The sequence below is a fragment of the Theropithecus gelada genome, chromosome 11 (assembly GCF_003255815.1).
Source record: "Theropithecus gelada isolate Dixy chromosome 11, Tgel_1.0, whole genome shotgun sequence".
Lineage (NCBI taxonomy): Eukaryota > Metazoa > Chordata > Mammalia > Primates > Cercopithecidae > Theropithecus > Theropithecus gelada.
In genome coordinates, this window is record NC_037679.1 from 58,112,171 (window position 1) to 58,132,629 (window position 20,459).

The window sequence follows — 20,459 nt, forward strand, 5'->3', positions numbered from 1 at the left end:
AAAGATGTGTAGCTTTTCGCTTCTTTGATAACAGACGCACCACTGTGAATGCTTATCTGTCATTACTTGAGTCACTGTTTGTGTCAAAAATGTAAAAGAGGAATGAACAGAGGTATTAGGAAGAGAGGGGCTCAGAAGGAAAGGGATTAAAGAGGATGTGTGATTGGAAAGATATTTGAGCTAAGAGCAGTGAACGAGAGGAAAGAAGTTAATGATGAATGATCAGGAGAAGATAGGGAAGACGACTTCTTCCTGCTAGCTACTAGGAAATTTTATCTTCCAAGCCAGCTTGGCTCCTGTCTAGAGTAGCTCTGGGTGGGTAAATGGAGGGAGGGCCAGTTTGTAAATAATGTTGAAACTTAAGAGACTATATATTATCTAATTTGAGGCTTTGTCCCAAATTTGGTTCAGAGTGAGTTTTTATGACTAATCTACTAGTAGGGTGAAATAAATAGCATCATTCATATCAGGAATACCAACCAATCCCATAGGAAATATTGAAGAGACAATGCCAACCTTCTATCCTGGAGTAAAGCTATAGTGCAAGAAAATGATTTGAACCAATTATTTTCATACTCAGTTGACAGTTAAGACAGAATATATATATATTTATATGGAGAATATATATATATATATGGAGCCAAGAGATACTGCATATGGTCTGCAAGTCTTTTCTGGAGAAATGATTCATGAAGATAAAGAGAAGTGGCTTATTTTTACAGTTACATTTTATATTTCTAGAAAAATAACGACAACATGGTCTTGATGTCTAAACATAGGGAAATGAGACTTTTATGAACGTTACACAACACAAAACATACCACCTGTTGCAGTTACAACTACGTGCAAGTCATTCTGAAGCCTTAACTAAAACCAAAAACAGATAATAAAACTCATGGTTACAAACATTATTCTAATTGAAAACTATACTTTGAAAATGACTGAATGCTCATATATTCTTAAAATACAATGTTCTCTTGCCAAGAAAGAGTGTTGGTCTTAAAAGGGCCACAAAACCTAGCCCCGTCCAACGTTACTAGAGCTACAGAATCAAGCACCCTCCAAATATATGGCCAAGCAGCCTTGGGAGCACCTAATGAGTCCAACAGAGTCTTCCCAGGTGTCTCAAAGGCTGCTTTCTGCAGTGACAGAGGTGACAGAATATGGTAAAGTTGCGTCTAGGAAAATATCAATGTTGTCCCTGATTTCCCAGAGAATGTTCTTGTGGCTTATCCTCTGAGGTTAGTAGTTTCAGTTTAGTACACTAATTCCAAATACTAAAGAGATGAATCTATTAACGTCATTTACAGAAAAATTGTTTCGAGATTTACCCAATAAACAAACACAGTATAACAAATTTCGTAACAGAGAAGATTAGAACATGCACTTTTCCTTCTGTCGGTTCAAGTTTTGTTTTGATATTCTCTGCATTTCCTATTTCCATATGAGAAAATCACCAGTATGTCTTTGCTGTGTAAATACCAGCACTGAGAAATACTGGCCAAACATAAAGATTTTTAGAGAATTAATTTTTGATATTCATCTAAAGCAGTCAATATATTCTTACAATTTTTTTAAAGAAAAAAAAGAACTCAGCTTAATCATACATTTGACTTGTAAAAAATCATCTCATGATTCCATGAAGATAGAGAAAAAAATCAGATGAACAGGAATGGTTTTCATTTCACACTGGAATTACAAGAAAGGTTAATTTTTGCATAAAAATTATATCTACATAAAAATAGATTTCTGGAACAATGCATTATTGACAGTTACGTGGGAAGATAAATGCATTCATGTAAATGTTCTTTCTCAAGCAAATTACTAAATATATTGACAGTACTGCACTTTGAAAACAACCGTTTTAAGGAAACCAAATATATATACAAAAGTAAAGACAATAGCCAATGTAATGTTTCACTCAATGCATATTCACTGAAATATGCATACTTTTTTTTTCAGTTTATTGATATATACTGCTATTAAATTAAATAGTAAACACTTATGCTTTGTTATTGGCTATTGTCCACAGAGGGAAAAAAATGGGTAGCCAGCTGGAGTCTATCACGCTTCTGTTCATTACTGGTGGTCCATGGAAGATGTTAATAGTTTGATTACTAGCACTTGTACATATTAACCAAGTCTAAGTTACTGCTATAAAATCCAAAATGTGTAAAAACCAGACACACCTATACAAATACAAATGTTTTACTCATGATCATTAATGACTTTAATCAAGCAGATCTTCTAATTAATTTTGCTAATTGTTCCTCTCAGGACATTTATTGGTTTGATGGATGTTGACATATGTTGACATATGTTGATGCCAGCATCTCGTCAGAAATGAGGGCATCAATAAACTCTCCTTGGGGTTTCTACAGAATGTGCCAATGCTACAAAGACTGTCAATGCCACAGCATTTATTTCAATAGAAGATTTTGAGAACATGTGTGCCTTTCATTTAGAGAAAGGATAAACCTACTTCGAAACACACGGTGCTCAAAATTGCTTATTCAATGAATGATGCAATGAGAATGGCTTGATAACAAACTGGAAAACATCTGCCAACATTTAAAATAGAATAATAACATCATAAATGATTATTAGGAATGCCTTCCCCCACAATGTACTGTCTGTCAATTTATACCCTATTTCGAGTATGCAGAGTAACTTTACACAAAATACAGTCCTGCTATCTTAAAGGAAGTGATCCCCTAAATATTTCTGACCAAAGGTAATCATATGCAGTAAATTAATAGACAAGAAATGTATCAGAATTCGATTCATGTATAGAAATTTGGCTAAACTTGCAAACTTTTATGTTGTGAATAACTATTCAGAGATTGTCACTTTAAACTCCTGACAAATGAATGCACTTATGCAGTTTTATTTTTAAAAACTAGTTATCCCAAAATATATTAAATATCATGCTGTATCCATATTTCAAAATTATTTTAATGGAGATTTGATCTCCAGGTAGAGGCGAAACACTGGTTTCTCCTTCTGGCCCCCATTAGGGAAACTGTAACAGTATGGGTGTCTCCCATTTCTGACACATGAATCTATTGTCATGGCCTAAGAAAAAGATATTGCTTCTACTCAAGATGCCAAACTGCACCAAGCAAAGTAACCCCAATGCAGTAAAATTAAGTTTGGCAATTAGCAACTGCAGGACAAAGTTTCCATCCTTGAACAACGAGCACTGATACTTCACTCCCCCCACCCCAGCATCATATTTCCCCCCGCATTCCGAAGGTTTTTTTTTCTAATATTTGTAACAATGTTTTTGTATGACACTGGCATCAAGTCTCCCAGGCAGCATGCATCTGTTTTAATTTCATTTGTATTCGTTCCTCCTTTCTTCTCCATCTGAGTCCAAGAGAATCGCTGCTAACACACCCAGCACTACTCAGGATAGACAACGACAGAATGAAACACTTCTGAAGAAGCCTTTCCGGTGGCATAATGCCAGCACTACTCATTATAGCTTATTTTATCACAGAGCCGTCAACATTACGGACTCGAATAACCCAGATACCAGCGGCATCCCCTTGCACAAGCTCATCTGCGGAGTACAAGGAATACAGGTTTGGAAGACACCTCTGAGAGGTTTTCTAATCTTTCCTCTCTTCCTTCTGACTTCCAACTTTAACGTGAATCTACCCGAAAGAAGAGAACTAGACTTTCTTAGTAACTTGTGCAAACCTTCAGAAAAGTCTTAGGTTGTACCTAAATTCCTCATGTTGCCATTCCAACACTATTTCCTGTAGTTTTCCCTTTCCGGATGCAGAAGTCCACAGAGTAAGTATCCTTATAAGTGTTTAAGAATCATTAAGCAATTCCAAAGTTCCCGTGCCTCTAATCCACTGAACCAACGTGTACGGCGCACATAAGCAACACCCGGACTGAATTTCGAGTGTTCTCAAACTCACACCTCAGTTGCTCAGAGAGGAGAAATGGTAACTGCAGCGAGGACTCGCCTTCCCGGCCAGTCTCTGAAAAACGCGAAACCTTCCAGAGCTGTCCATTTGTTTTAGGGGCTATGTTTATAAACAGCTGGTTTTCTTGGAGGCAAAATAAACAAATAAATAAAGGGGCGATGGCAACATCCTGATAAACACAGGACCTTGTTTGGCTTTTGGTAAGTTGTAACCTGGAGTAAAATCACACCCAAATCACAAGCACGCAAATTAGAATTTCGCTGTAAACACTGACCCGACCTTCACTAAAGCAGCAAATCGCAGTCTCTGCTGCTCTGCTCCTGCTCTCCAAGGCTTAGCATTGGAAAGTCCATGCCCATGTCCCCCTCCAATTAATCAATGTAGAAAGACATAAGAGGGGGGAGAGAGGGAGCACACTCCACACCAACCTTGCCAGCGCCTATTCTTCCTGCTAGTCCTTAAAGGCGATGCACAGCACACCTGGAAATTATATGAACTTGGCATGGCTTTTTAATATTAAAGACAAACGACCTCTGGAAAATGTACACTGTGAAAGTCAAACCATTTGGAGACACCCAGCAATTTACCTCCTCAAACTCCTCGGAACCCCAGGGATGAGGAAAGGAAACAGAAAATGCGTTCAACACGGGGGTGGTGGGGAATCGATAACCAAAACAGGTTTGGAAAAAAAAAAAAGCCCCCTCCCCGCACCCCCCTCCCCCCTGCCTTGGAGGCTGCTAGCCGAGGCTGCAACACCTGCCCCGGCAAAGCGTCTCCGCAGCCTTCCCAGCTTGCCCGACTTGGCTTCCTCCGCCTCTGCCCCGGCTGCGGCACCACTTCTTGGAGCCACGTCTCGGCGACCCGGGGCCGCGGAGCTAGGGGGCCGCTGTGCCGCTACTCACCCGAGCCGCTCGGGCTGGCCGCGAGCCGGGATCCGCGAGGGCTGCCGGGCTCCGGACCCCGAGGACGCAGACATGTGGCTTGAACCTCCGCTCCCCTAGCCGTTGCCTCTGTGCATCTTTCTGGGCGCCCCCAGCGAATGCGAGCGGCGAGGCGAGGGCGAGAGAGTCGAGAAGGGGCGGGAGACGCGCGGAGCTTGGCCGCGCCGCTCTGCGCCGAGCGCCGGGCTCTCCCCGCGAGCTTCCCGGGCCCGCGCGCGCGCCCCCCACAGCCCCCGCCCCCCGCGCGGCGCGTGCCCCCCAACCCCCGCCGCGCGCCCTCGCACCCGCCGGGCCCCACGCGGCGCGCGCCTGCCCGGGCGGCGGCGGCGGCAGCGGCAGCGCGTCCTCCCCCGAGCGCCGTCTCCAGGGCTGCTGGCTGCACTCTCCATTGTTCCGCGGCTGCTGCCCGGGGTGGGCGGCCAGGCGGGTGGGAGGTGTCGGCTCGGCGCCGGGGAGGGCTTACCGCTCTGGCGGACCCTCACTGCGAGAGCGTTGCGGGCCCAGGCGCGGCGCGTGGGGGCTGCAGGGCGCCTAGCACTGGGGGCTGCCGGCACGCGGGGGCCTCCTTCTGGCTCCTAGGCACTCGCTCCTGCTCGGCGCCCCTCGCATCCTCGGTTACTATGGATATCTCGCTCCTCTGCCGCCCCCTCCGCGCACTCTGGGAGGCGGCCGGGGCGGTAGCAGCGGCGCGGCTCCGCGGGTGCCCAGGTGACCGGCTCGGCAGCGGCAGAGCAGTGGCAGCAGCCGCCACCGTCGCTGTCACTGCGGTCGCCGCCGCTGGAGAGAGGAGGACGAGGACAAGGGGCAGAAGCAGGTCCTGCTCTGTCTGCCCCAGAGGCCACCTCGAGTTTCCTCCCACTAACCAAGCTTCGTGTTTACCTCGCAGGAGACGCCTTGGCAGTCCTCAACTTGTATGCGCCGGTGGCCCTCTCCCATGGGACTTGCGTTTCAGCTGTTCTCAGAGCGGGTATTATCAGTCCCCAGTAGACTTGGAGGGTCACGGGTGAGATTTTGATAAGGTTCAAATACCCCTCACCCCTGTCTCCGGTTTCCACCAAAGTTACCGTTGTATTACTACCAACAGTTGTAGAAATTTACTTTGGCAAAGGTTTGGTTTTATTTTTTCCCAAAATTATGCCAATTAAATCCGACCTTAAATGACAAGGCTTTTCTCCCATTTTTAAAATCCCATTTTTTCCCCTTGCCATAAATAAATAAAAATAACTTGTGGCTTACAGGCTGCTTAATACCACAGCATTTTAATGAGCATGTCAGGTAACCCGTAGGCTTCAGTTCTTTGTTGCTTCCAAGTTCCATCCGTAAGTGTGAGTTGCTCACTTAGTCTGGGGTAACAACTGCAGATTCCCACAGAGAAGAACCAGTGTCTTAAAACAAGGTAACATCAACCCAATGGTCTATGAATAGGTTGGAATGGCGGTACTTTAAGTAAAAGTGTAAAGAAATGGATAACATTATGAGGAACTTCCAACAGTACTAATAATTAACCCTGTTGTTCAGGAGACATTCACTTTCTAAACTTTAAGACTAGGCATTTATTGCCTTGAAACCAAAGCAAACAAAGATTTTGACCAACTGCAACATTCAGGCTCTAAAATAGAAATGTGAATCAATTATTAAATAATAGGTAACATTTACTGAGCACTTACCATCTTCCAGGCATCTGTGCATTATCTCATTTAATTCTTACAACTCGGTGAAGGTTTCATTATATTATCCTCACTTCACAGATTAAAAAAAAAAAAAGGCTTAGATCTGCAACTGGTAGTTTTGGAAGAACATTCTTTTCCTTAAACAAGAAACTCTAAACGCCCTCTGTTTTGTCCACCTTCGTGCCACTGTCTGCTTCTATGAGGGTAGGCATAATAGCATACCTGAAACCACCCTTTTAGCAAGCGGCAGGGCCAGGACATAAGCTCAGACTAGATGTCTAATTCAACTTTCTATATATGTAACATGTAAAATAAAAAAGACCTGCATCTTGACTGGTGTACTCTTTGATAAATGGGACCTGATTACTTGATGGAGGAATGTTTGATTATCCCTGTTTTTGACATTAGCAAACTTTCAATGGGTTTGGAAGTGAGGCTATTTAGTTCTATGTCTTACTCTGCAACCCAGACACCTGTGAGTTGAGGTAAGTGTTTTCTTGGTTTCCCAATCATGAAAATGACCGAAGAATGACATTTTCCAGGTCATCATTCTTTTGTGGATATTGTTCTCTGATAACAATATGGGGCCATCTCAAAGAGCTGTCATTTGTTGTCAGTGAACTACAGGCTATTTGGAAAGGAGGTGTAAATCACTTTTTCATCATGTCCAGTCCACTACACTCTAGAGTCATTTGGGATGTTTTGTGTCTGCACTACCTCTAGAGAATGATGGAAATCTAATTCTCTGTCAGCCTTTCTACTTGGCTAGTGAAAATGCCTCTTGGAGAGCTGGGAGGGGAAGTCGCTGTCCATGGTGGCCATTACTGAAGCCCCGTTCAGCAAAATCGGTTCATATTCTAAATACTGGAATCCTGCTTAATTAAACTAAAGAGCTTCTGCACAGCAAAATAATAAACAGAGTAAACAGACAACCTTCAGAATGGGAGAAAATATTTGCTAGCTATGCATCTGTAAAAGGACTAATATCCATAATCGATAAGGAACTCAAATCAACAAGAAAACAACAACAACAACAACAACAACAAATAACCCCATTAAAAACCGGGCAAAGGACATGAGCAGGCATTTCTCAAATGAAGACGTACAAGTAGCCAAGAAACACATGAAAAATGCTCAACATTGCTAAACATCAGAGAAATGGAAATTAACACCACAATGAGATAGTCTCGCACCAGTCAGAATGACTATTATTAAAAGTCAAAAAATAACAGATGTTGGTGAGGTTGCCGAGAAAAGGGAATGCTTACACACAGTTGGTGGGAATGTAAATTAGCACAACCCCTATGGAAAATAGTATAGGGATTTCTCAAAAAGCTAAAAACAGAACTACCATTTGACCCAGCAATCCCAATACTGGGTATCTACTCAAAGGAAAATAAATTGTTGTATCAAGAAGACACCTGCACTTGTATGTTTATTGCAGCACTATTCACAGTAGAAAAGACATGGAATCAACCTGTGTCTATCAGTGAATGCTTGGGTAAAGAAAATGTAAATGTAAATATACACCATGGGATACTATGCAGCCATAAAAAAGACTGAACTCATGTCTTTTGCAGCGACACGGATGGAGCTTGAAGCCATTAGTGAAATAAAACCAGAAAATCAGTACCATATGTTCTAATTTATAAGTGGGAGCTAAACAATGGGTACAAATGGACATACAGAGGGAAACAGTAGACACTGGGGACTCCAAAAGCAGGGAGGATGGGAGGGGATTGAAACTGAAAAATTACCTATTGGCTATAATGTTCACTATTTGGGGGATGAGTACACTAGAAACCCAACCTCACCATTATACAACATATCCATGTAACAAACCTGCATCTATAAAAATAAAAAAAATAAGCAGCTGTTAATTTTGCAAAATAAGTAAATAAATATTACAGTCTGGAAATTAACTTCATCATGGCACTAATGAAATTTGGTGATATTCTCCAGTATTATATATTAAAACATAAAGATCTTATCAGTATAATATACTGGTTGGAGTAAAAACAATTCACAGGAGAATGACTTTTTACTCTATGGCACTAAAATAGCCCCTATTCATTGTCGAATTTTAGATATTTTTAGGTACTAGAACACCATAAAGGAGATAAATCATTGCCTGAAACCCTCTCACCTTACAGCAAAGAAAATAGCTACCTATGGAGGTTAAGTCCCTTGCCTAAAAACCATCCTAATTAAAAGCAGGCGTATAAAACCATGAATTCTTGCCACAGAATCACTTACCATGATTCTGTGATACAGCAGGATATTGAATGTCAGAATCATTCTTTCTTCAGCAATTTCATTTTTTTGCTTAAAAACAATTTCCAATTTATGTCATTTGAAAAACAGATAATATATAGTCTCATGTAATATGTAGCTCATGTTCATTTATGTGGAGTGTATCTAAATCTTATAATATTCTAGTTATATTAAGTAATATTGTTTCCTGCAAAGTGAGACAGTTTAGAAAAAACTCTTATGGTACCAATATCTGACCACTGCAACCCAGTGAAAAGCAAAGCATTAATTTCATTACAGGTCATCAAGAATGCAATCCTCTCAACATAAACCGCTTATTTAAGAACAGCCATTTTCTATCAGAAAGGACTAATATTTAAGATTACCCACTTTCCTATATTCTTCCTTTGTATTAAAAAAATTATCCAGGGGACCATGTTGAATATTCCAGTCTCAAAAATCCAAAGATGGTGGTAATTTTTCTAAGAGATATGTAAAACACTGACATGAGGCCCTTTGTAAGATTTAGAGGAATTGGATTTTAATAGTTTATTCATTTGTTTAGTGGTAGTACAATGCAATAGTTAATCTCCTGACTTTGGAATAAGACCTGTGGATTCAAGTCATGGATATTTAACTTAATTGTTTTGTGATCTTGAGTAAGTTACTTTTTTGAGCCTTGCCATTCTAATTTGTAATGTGAATGTGATAATAATGTAAACTAGTTCACAAGAGTTGTGGTTGGAAATAAATTAGATTACCAATGTGTAGTACTTTTCACTAAGTACCACACTACTTTTCACTAAGTACCACACATTGGTAATATCATTTGGCCAGGTTAAAGTTTCCATTTACTCAATCAAACACTAATCTAGGTGTTTCTGTGAAGGTATTTTGTAGATGTAATTAAAGTCCATAGTCAGTTGAGTTTAACTAAGGGAGATTATCTTAGATAATCTCATTCAACTAGTTGAAAGTCCTTAAAAGCGGCTTCCCTGAAGAAGAAATTCCACCTGTGGACAGCAGTTTCAGCTCATCCACAAGAGTTCTCACCTGCCCTTCCTGATGACTTGCCTTAGCTCAGTCTTGTCCAGCCAGTCCCCACAATCATGTAAGCCACTTCCTTGCAATAAATCTTTTTGTATATGTCTCCTACCGGTCCTGCTTCTCTGACTGAACCCTAACTAACACACCATGTAAAGCATTAACTATAGTATCTGTGACATAATAAACACTCCAAAAAATTAGTTAATTTTAAAAATAAACCCTTATTGAACATCTCTCACATTTATAGCACTGAGGTATACACTCTGATAAAAATGTCTGAGAGCTCTGAAATAGAATAGGGATAGATAGATACCTATTGTCTCCAATGATAGCAACCTCAACCAGGAAAGGATTTAATGCTTTAGTAAAATTTCCAGGAAAACAAAGGAAAAATGCCAACGGGTTGATTTTTCCATCTGGAGCTATGTAGGGGAATTATGCAAAGTCAGTATGAGGTCAGTTTCCTGGGTTAGGAAGATAATGAACAAAAAGGCAGTTACTGTTTTCTCAACAGATCCATATAGATGTAGCACCTGAAACTAGATAGACCAGTTTTCATGGATCAACCATGGAATTCCATTTTGTAAGAAAAATTTATTTATGACTTGCTCTTCAGTCAATTGGAATTATATACTTAAGAGAACTGCCTTGAGATTCTCGGAGGAAGAAATATGCTTATATTTAAGAGTATTAAAGTAAAAGATCTTTCTTATTTCAGTGTTAGCTTATCTTAGTACTCTACATTGTTACATCTTAGATCTTTGAATTTGTTTTGTGCATTTGTAAGTAAAGAAAAAATACTTATATCACTAAAAAGCAGGCATAGCACAAACCTACTTAAATAGAATCTGCCTCCATCCTTCAGAATTATAATGCCAAAATTACAAAACTTAAGGCTGGAAACATCTCAGATGAGTAAACAAACCTCAGGGAGGTAGTCTCAAATATAAATAGCATTAAAAGGTGATGAGAAAGTAAGAGAGAGTGAGAGCATGCCTTTTGATTTTATATTAAAACTCTGATAATTTAGAGTGAATCTTACACATAGAAATGTTTTAAATTGTGTGTTTGCAGGTGTGTATGTGTGTATTCACTAAAGAGAGCTGTCCCATGATCCTGTATACCATAGTAGTAATTTTCTCAAAGGCAGTGCTATTGCTGTAAAAATACTTTTACTCATTATGCAAAGATTTATTGAATACATGTGATGTCACATGTTGAGCTGGTTGCAGAGAGACAGGAAAGTAAATTAGAGAGGGACTCTAATCTTGTGGAACTCTCTCTGGGCAACTCTAATTTATCCTTATGGATTTCAACTAACATGTGACTTTCTCTAGGAAAATTTTTGTACTTCCCTTGCTCTGCGCTGGCCTAGGCTCTCTTTCGCTCTCAGAGTAACTTTGCTTCCACTAATATTGCATTTATCATTTTTTTTAGTAATTAATCAATTGATTATAAATCTCTCTATAAGATTGCATGAGGTCAAGGACCTTGCTTATGTGAACCTCTATTTTTGTTCAGCTCTTGTCCCAAGTATGCATTAGGTAAATATTTACAGAATGAGTGAAAGAAAGCTTGGGACATGTTGAATTTTAGTTGTTTTCCAAATAGAAATCTGTGGGAAGCAGAAAACATATAAACCTGGAGCTGAGGACAGAGATGGGGCCAAGGGATACAAATTTGTATTAGCTGATTCCTGGTAGTTGGAAGGCCTGGGTGGATTATCTTCAATGAGGCTCACATGTAGAATTATGAACGAGAAAGTCTGAGGTCAGGACTCTGGACAGCGTCCACACTCTCCATTTTATCTGTGGGATGAAACATGGCTCACATGGCTAGGATGGAAATGTTTTGGGAAACCCGAACCCCAAATAAATCTTTTCAATCATGTGAGTAAGTTTCTAATAGATACTTCAGAACTAAGCTACTGTAGAGACAGAAGCACTATAAATACAGATTTATAACCATGACATTGTGAAATTTTACCTTCCAATATGTAGAAAGCAGGGTTTTAAATTTCGCAAAATAAATAAATGAGTAAATGTTAGTATATGTTAATAGAGGGCATAAAATAGAAGTCAGAGAGAGAAAGAGCATCTGTGGGGACTCAGCAGACTCTGTGGGAATCAGACTCTCTGATTTTCTCTCTCAACGGAATCAAGGAGTCCCACGAGTTAGGCATTGGGAAGGCTCTCTGGGTGGTGAACAGACATGTGTGGCTATTGGTGAATATCCACCACATAAGCAGCATGGCTCTTCCTTATACTCAAGGCTTTTTTTGCCATTAATGAGAAATAAGACATAGACTGACTCCTAGGACTTACTAATTTTGTTATTCTTATTGCCTCCTCATACTTTGCTGTGGGAAAATTCTGGTGCTTGGATCACAAATTTAAAGCAACAATAGACTGCCTGTTAACCATGGACATATTTACAGATCTGACTATGAGCTAATACAACCCAGAGTGAGCATAAGAGACTTATACTTTTTCCTGAAGGCAAGCAGGCTTGGAATCCGAGGGGAACGAATGTAAACACTGAGACCCATCTGCCCCAGTCTTCTGAATTAAAATCTAGGGACTTCTTTTGTTAACTCTGTTCAAGGCCCAAGCCACATACAGCTCCACTGAGCCATAGCTAAGACTTTTGCTTGCAGCCTTTGCTTAGAACTGGCCCCCGAGTGTCAGTTTCATCTGTACAGCACAGTTGGTAAGTACCTCATCTCTCCAACACCTTTAAGCAACAGAACAGCTGCAGTCAACACTAACAGCAACTTTCAAGGTTAGCAATGAAAGAAGAAGGCTGCAGTAACCTCATCTGGATGCCTGTTTTACTAAGTAGTTATACATCCCAAATTTCACAGGACAACCTTCTTTAAATGAACCAGATCATAAAATCTGATTTTTCACTTAGGAAAATATGGTTAAATCATATTAGAGACTCATACTTGGAGTCTTCAAGGAGGTAGCACAATACATAGAAAAAAAGTCCATGGATTCAGGCCATGGTTCAAGTTCATCTCTATCATATTTACTGGTTGTAGACCCTGAGCAACTTGCTTAACCTCACCGCACCTCAGTTTCTGCATCTGTAAAATGGGGATAAGTGTTCTTTAAAGGTGCTGTTTAAGGATTAATACAAGTACACTCATATAAAAATATAAGTACACTCAAATAAAAATCTAGCACAATGCCTGGACCACAATAATTATTCAGCCAGAGAATCAAGTTCACCCTAGTACCAATTCATAAGCATTCAGAAGCAAGAGGTTGTTCCAAATTATCAACAGAACTAAATAACAAAGCTCATTCCCACAGCACCTTGTAGCGTGCTTATCAGCTGTGTAAGTGAGGAGGAGCCCATGCACTTGGGAGGGGACAGTAACTTTTTATATTGTAGACTCTTAAAAATGGTTTATTTTTTTTTCCTCGACTGGATTTTTAGAGTACAAAATAGTCTCTTATTTGATGGTGATTATGTACATTATTATGATAATTCTCTAGAATGCACATTAAGGATGTTGAAATATACTAGAAGGAAAAAGGAAGAAAGAATGACATGATAAATATTAAAACATAATTTGGGGTTGGGATAATTGAATCTTAGGATAAAATATGGCTGATGTCCATTGTCTTTTCCTGCTTAACACCCAGTGCCTCTATTTCTGTTACCAATAGTCTGATTTGTTATTGGGGACCGAACTCTCCCATACTTAGCTAGGAAATCCAAGATAATCAACCTTAAAAGACCTAGCCATGGAGTGGACCCATGAGCCACTGGCCAAGCAGAAGATTCCATCACGCAGCCACAGTGGTTTGTTCAGAGACGGTCAGAACCAAGACTGTTGGAACTACTGGGGAAAAGGAGCACTCTTCTCATTGGGGCTTCTGTAATGAGCTTGGTATTACCAGGGTGCCAGGTATAATGCCTGGAGCTGCCAAGGGCCATCCTGTGGAAAGGGTCTGCCCAAGAGTGAAGCCAGTGCAGAGAAAAGCAGAGCAGATGGAGTGGATTCCAGTGATAGCTTTTGAGGCTCTGGATCCAGTTACGCCTGAAACCTCTGGACTTTATCTCTTAAGTGAGTCAGTAAATTTTTCATTTTGCTTCAGCCACGTGGAGTTGGGTTTTTGGCAGTTGTAACTCTAAAGTGTCCTGATTTCTTCAGCAGAGAACTTAAGTATAATTTATCTCAACCTCCCCTCTGATATTTGAATCTTCTCTACAACTTCTAATGAAAGAGTCAGTCAATTAAGGCTTGGACTCCTCCAGTGATAGGGAGCTCATTACCAACTGAAGAAGCCCATCCATCTTTGGGACTTATATTACTGCACATTTTTTTCTTATACCAAGTGAAGGTTTCTGAAACCTTTGTCGTTACTACTTATTGTGTGCCCAATAGAGGCCAGAGACCATGTGCTATGTTATACTTAAAAATGTACATTGTGATTTAATTCTCAAAACAATCTTATGATATTAAAATTATTTTAGAAGCTGCTGTACAGATCTAAGTGAGAAATGACGAAAGGCTGAAGCTAGGGCTATGGGGGTGGGGATAAAGAAGATGAGGAGGGATCCAGTGATGTACAGATGTAGCATACAGGTGACTGAGTGCAGGGTGAGGGCAAGAGTGAAAGAGGAGGCTAGGAGGACCTCCAGAAAATAGACAGGTATTGAAAAGCAGGGAGAAACAACTTGGATGGGAAAGATGAAGGTTCTGCTGTTTATTCCAAGAGTTACCATAAATCGAGGGGTCACTACTTTCAAGGGCACGTGATAGCTCTACAAATTTCTTTAAAACTTTAACTGAATCTGGTTCAGTGTTAAGAAATAATCATGAACAGAATTGGATGTGCATCAAAAGCAAAGTTTTAGAAAGACCTGTAATTTTTGCACAGACCTTTAATCACATGAGTGCAAGTCAGAATAACATTTTTATGTTCAGCCCTTAAGACTGGGTTCTCCCTTCTCTCATCCTGCCAGTGCCCCAGGAGGCAGAGAGGATCCAGAGAACTCAGCGTGAGGATGCAGCAGAGTTTGCCTGAGCCACGGGGGATGGGAGTCTGACCGTGAGGTCCAGGAACCAAAGAGAAGTACATTCCAGAGAAATATGTTTCTGGGAATGGGAAAGAGGGAGAAAGAGAAGAAACATATTTTATGTATACCTACTATGTGCCAGGTCCTTTTTATGTAGGATTATTATTTCAGTACCACTTTTTTTTCCCCCAAATGTAAAAACTGTGGAGGTCTGCAAAGTTAAGTAATTTTCCAAGATTAAACAGCATTAGAATTAAATCCAGGATGTATGTATGCCTCTGAGATCTGTAATTTCTTCATTATTTGAGGAGACACTATGCTGTCTCCTCAAATAATTAGCAGTTGTAAGATGCAAGTTATAAGGTGACAAAATACATTCACATGGGATCTGGATTAACCACAACCCAGAAGGCTAGTATTTCTAATATTGTTCCTATTTTATAGATGAGGAAACTGAGTCCCTAAGAGGTTCATTGACTTGCTCAAGGCCACACAGCTAGTAAATAGAACCATACATGGAACTAAAAATTCCTAACTCCAAGATCTGTGTATTTTCCCATGACACTGCAGCTACTATACTGGGCAAGCTACTATGAAGCTGGACTTTGTCAGAACAGTGACAGATAACAGCTTTGCTCTGAAACGTTCTTTCCTTCAAAGGAACGCACCCAGCCTAATGCTTGTGGTGGCGCCTGTTTTCACCCTCATTGGCTCACAAGAGAAAGACTCCAAGGAAAAAAGGAATGAGGGTCCCTAGAGTTTCTGATGAGGGTAGGGTGGGAGTACTTTCAAGGATGGTTAACCCTCTCTCAGGGCTGGGAGTGAAGGCTCCTGCCTGTGATCTCAGCACTTTGGGGGGCTGAGGTGGGAGGACTGCTTGAGTTCAGGAGTTTGAGACCATCCTGGACAACATAGCGAGACTCCATATCCACAAAAAATTTTTAAAAATTAGCCTGACATGGTGGGGCACACCTGTAGTCCCAGCTATTCGGGAGGGTGAGGCAAGAGGATCACTTGAACCCAGGAAGTTGAGGCTGTAGTGAGCCAAGATCGTAACACTGCACTCCAATCTGGGTGACAAAGCAAGACCCTGTCTCAAAAAAAAAAAAAAAAAAAAAAAAAAAAAAAAAGAAAAAGAAAACAGACATGAGACATAGGACCCAGGCATTTTTCAGCCACAAATGCCAAGTGGATAAATAATAATAATAATAATAATAATAATAATAATAATAATAATAATAAAAAGAACAGAAGAATGGTTAGCCCGTTCTCTTTCTAGTGAACACTGGAATAGGGTCTATGGTGCAGTGCTGTGAAAACTCACTCAATCCATGAGGTCTATACACTTTGTTGGGACCTGGGATAGAATGAACCAGTGTTCCCTTAGGATGGAAATGACTGGATAGAAATAATGTGGGAAGCCACATTAACTCTTTCAGGCCATTAGGCTATCATTTAGTAGATTACTACATTGCTCTAAATGGGTCCCTAGTGGGTATGGAGGCTGAGAGAATGTTCTAATTTGTTTTTCTCTCCTCTCTCTCAGCTGCTTTCTCCAACTATGATGTAGAACAAGAAGTTGTTTAATAACTGCTCTATTCCAAATCACTGAATGCTCTTATAACTACTGCATAAAAGTGTCCCTGCAGGTCTGCTATATTGAAATGTGTGGAATCAAATCTATGCATACGGTATCAGGGGTAGGGGCTGCAATCCCATACCCACAGGACACAGGACCAAGGAGTGACTTGAGGAACCAGGATATCCCTGATTTTCAATTCTGGGTTAATGAAGGGCATGTGACAGACAGCCCCATGTTCCTGGGGAGGGAACAGATGCCACTGGAAGCCTCAGGGCAGGAGTTTCTCCACTTAAGAGGGAATATCCATAACTCTGATCTGAGGAGGAGTCCTTGTCTCTGCCGTGGCGTGTGTATTACAAGGGAAAACCATAGAAAGGGCAGGGATGTTCCCTGACAACCGGCTCCCCCCTATCACTCAGGATGCATGGCCACTGTCGGTTGAAGGAACTATCATTTTTCTCCTTGATTGAAAAACAAAAGTATCAAAGCTCTCCCCTGAGCTTACAAGTCTAGGGCTATTAATTAAATACCCAGTAGAGATGCTGGGGTCTAATATTATTGCATAATGATATTACAGCAACAATGCATTATATAGCATTAAAAGTTTCTGAAGCACTTTCATATTCATTTGTTTTTTAAATAATTTTTTTGTTTTCATTTTTTCCAGTTTCACTGAGGTAGAATTAGCATGCAAAACATGTACACCTGTATGTATTCAAGGTATACAATGTGTTGTTTTGATATGCATACACACTGTGACGATTCCCACAATCAAGCTAATGAACATATCCATCCCCTCACAGTTACTCTGTTTGTGTGTGTGTGTGTGTGTGTGTGTGTGTGTTGAGATCAGTTCTCTTAGTGAATTTCAAGTATACAATACATTATTAGTAACTATAGTTACCATACTGTATATTAGGTCTCCTGAACTTATTCATAACTGCAAGTTTGTACCCTTTGTCCAACATCTCCCTTTTGCATATTCATCGTTGGTCAGGGCTATCTTGATGGACACGTGAAGACGGGCCCCATGCTTGGTTTAATTCTCTGCAGTCACGGTCTTGTAATTCCAAATAACTTTAACTTGGGATTAGTATTTTGTAAGCGAGGTCTGATGGGACTATGGAGCATGTGCTGGGCTTGGAATCTCAGCTCGATGCCGTCCTACCTTCCTGGGATGGGTTTTTGACTGCCACCTCCCTGCCTCATGCTGGTCCTGCTCAGGGCCCTGCCCACTCCACCCCCTTACCCCACAACCACTGCTGCAATCAGGTGGCACTGGCAGGGGGAGGAAAAAGACTAGCGTGGATTCAGTCCTTGCCCATACTCCTCCCCTAGTGGTGGTGGTGGTGTGGTCTCGACATGGATGGTCATCCACCTAATGGCTTTTTGGGGTAGGCATGGCAGCAGTCATCCTTGTCCCTAACTGCGACATCATGGCTTGTTTGGTGGGTGATGTGGTTTGGCTGTGTCCCCACCCAAATCTCATCTTGAATTGTAGCTCCCATAATTCCTATGTGCCGTGGGAGGGACCCAGTGGGAGATAATTGAATCTAACTGTTTACCCCATACTGTTCCCATGCTAGTGAATCAGTCTCATGAGATCTGATGGTTTTATAAGGGGTTTCCACTTTTGTTTGGCTCTCATTCTCTCTCTTGCCTGCTGCCATGTAAGATGTGCCTTTGCTTCTCCTTTGCCTTCTGCCATGATTGTGAGGCCTCCACAGCCACGTGGAACTGTGAGTCCATTGAACCTCTTTTTCTTTATAAATTACCCAGTCTCAGGTATGTCTTTATTAGCAGTGTGAGAACAGATTGATACAGGGGGCAATATAGTTGGTGACTCTGCATGAGTCTCTCACCCATCTCTGACCCGAGTACCAAGCACATCCTGGCTTAGGGATTGTAATCTGTTGGGCAGTCACCTGTCTGCTGTGGGTTGGGAGTGGTGGGCCTGCAGGAAAGGGAGATTGACTTCTCTGTCCCTGGCCAGGCCTCACAGTTTCATTTTATACCAGGTCTTGCAAAATATATAGCCAGACCTGTAGTTGACATTTATTATAATATCCATGCAAGCTACATAGGACAAGAATGTTGCTACTGTTATGTCTACTTCCATTATTTCTACTGCTGAGGAGGCTACCATTACCTTCTCTGTGACTTGCACTGGGGCAAGCACTTAACAATATATCATCCCATTTAATCTTCACAACCAATATACAAGGTCGGGTTTCTACACTGGAGTGGTTCCCTAACTTCTCTTAGTTTCCTCATCTGGAAAACTGGTATCATAATGCCTACTTGGTAAGGATATTGTGAGAATTAAGTAAGATGACATGTGTATTAAGAGATGGAGATAATCTTATCTACCTGCATTCCTCTAGTTCTATATTTGTTAGGAAGAAATATTTTGGTAAGCTGCTCGAGGAGAAGAGTCCCCACGGATAGACTCAAATAACTCAAGAAGCTTGCTTAACTTTTGCACTTAATGACAAGGAGTAGCATTTGTTCCTGGCCATTGTTCCCAAGAGGAAGGTGGCAAAGAAAGAAGAGTCGGTGAGGGCAAAGCATTTGCGGGGGAAGAGAACAGGAGTGACAGTATGTCCTTTAGAAAGTGGAAATATTGAATGGGGCTCTAAACAATTGTTTGGTTGGGTTTATGCTGTAAACAGCCAACCTACTCACTGTCGTGAAATCTTCAGTAAAGGCTGTGTAGCTGACTAACGCTTTTGTGTGTGATTAGATAAATGCAGGAGAGGGGCTCAGTGTCTGTTCTCAAAGAGGCATTGAGATTCACATCCACATTGGCACAAGTGAAAACAGACAGCTTGTGCCAGCAGATGAGTGCAGAGCTGGTGTGGGGTTCTAATGCTATTCTTGGAATGCTTCCTCTGAGTGACCTCCCTCTCTGTTCAGGCCACACAATTCTGGAGGGTATAACAGCAGCTATGTATATTCTGTTTGGTTTCTATTCTTCCACAGGCCCCACCATCAGGTTCCGCACAGAGTGAATGCTCAGATGTTGAGGTCTGATAAATGTGAGTAGTAACTACTAAATGAAGGAGATGAATATGCTTTTATATAGTAACTTCAATGATGCTTTGATATAGAAATTAGTTTCCTTAGTGTACTGATGAGGTACATGAGGCTCAGAGAGGCTAAGAAATTTGCCTGGTGTCACATAGCTAGTAAGCAGCAATAACAGAGATAGAAATCCATATTCCATACACAATGCCTTCCTGGTCAGTGACGCTTTAGCAGAATATCTAGAGTTCTGGCATCGCATAAGCCAGGCATTATCCACATATGTATATTTTAAAACTTCAGTGAAAGCAGAAGGATAAGATGAATTGACTTTAAGCATTCCTGGGGAACAAAAAGTTGAAATAGAAAAGGAGAACAAGAGCGTAAGAAAAAAAATATAGCGTAACTCGTTATCCCTTAGATAACTGTAGGGTCATGCTGACATTAGTCATTGTACTGTAATGACACCAAAAAGGGAGAGTGTACCGGCTAGCCAGGTAGATGCAATCCATTGTGTAAGGAAAGGCTGCCTCAAATGTGTCCAAAAGCGTGGTTCTTCATTCAGCCAAGTCAAGACCAAAGGAGCACATGAATAATTGGCTACAGCTCCCCTTTCAGCAAGTACCAGCTTTCTCTGCTCAGGTTGATACATCTCCATACCTCAGGGGGCCGGGAATCAGCTGCCAGCAGCCAATGGGTTTCTGAGCATTCATAAGCAGACCAGGTGCTGATCCATCAGGCTAATTAGCAGCCTGTGGGCCACAGTTAGCTGGGAAGGTGGAGGGTTTTAACTCTTTTCCTGACAGATTCCAGGCCTATCAGGACTTTTTGAGCAATGTTCTATCAGTCAAACCACAAAGAAAAAGCATTCAGAGTTCAAAAGGAGGGAAGCTAAAAGGAAATATAGTTTTGCTTTAAATAAGACAAGGGAGACTAACAACACAAAGGAAGTGAACTTTGACTCTCA

The 20,459-nt window shown here is 41.1% G+C and overlaps 1 protein-coding gene across 49 annotated transcripts in view; it reads right to left on the bottom strand.

Moving 5' to 3' along the window:
* Window positions 1–20,459, bottom strand: part of ANKS1B (ankyrin repeat and sterile alpha motif domain containing 1B) — a 1,261,968-nt gene that overhangs the window by 164,509 nt on the left and 1,077,000 nt on the right. For 16 of the 49 annotated variants that reach the window (XM_025401103.1, XM_025401105.1, XM_025401104.1 and 13 more), the window contains exon 1: window positions 4,844–5,104. The exons of 27 other annotated variants lie outside the window; for them this stretch is intronic. The gene's annotated coding sequence lies outside the window, so the exon portion shown is untranslated. Of the gene's footprint in view, window positions 1–4,843; window positions 5,105–5,345; window positions 5,514–20,459 lie in introns of those variants that run through there. 6 more of the 49 variants (XM_025401101.1, XM_025401100.1, XM_025401095.1 and 3 more) reach the window with 1 other exon arrangement.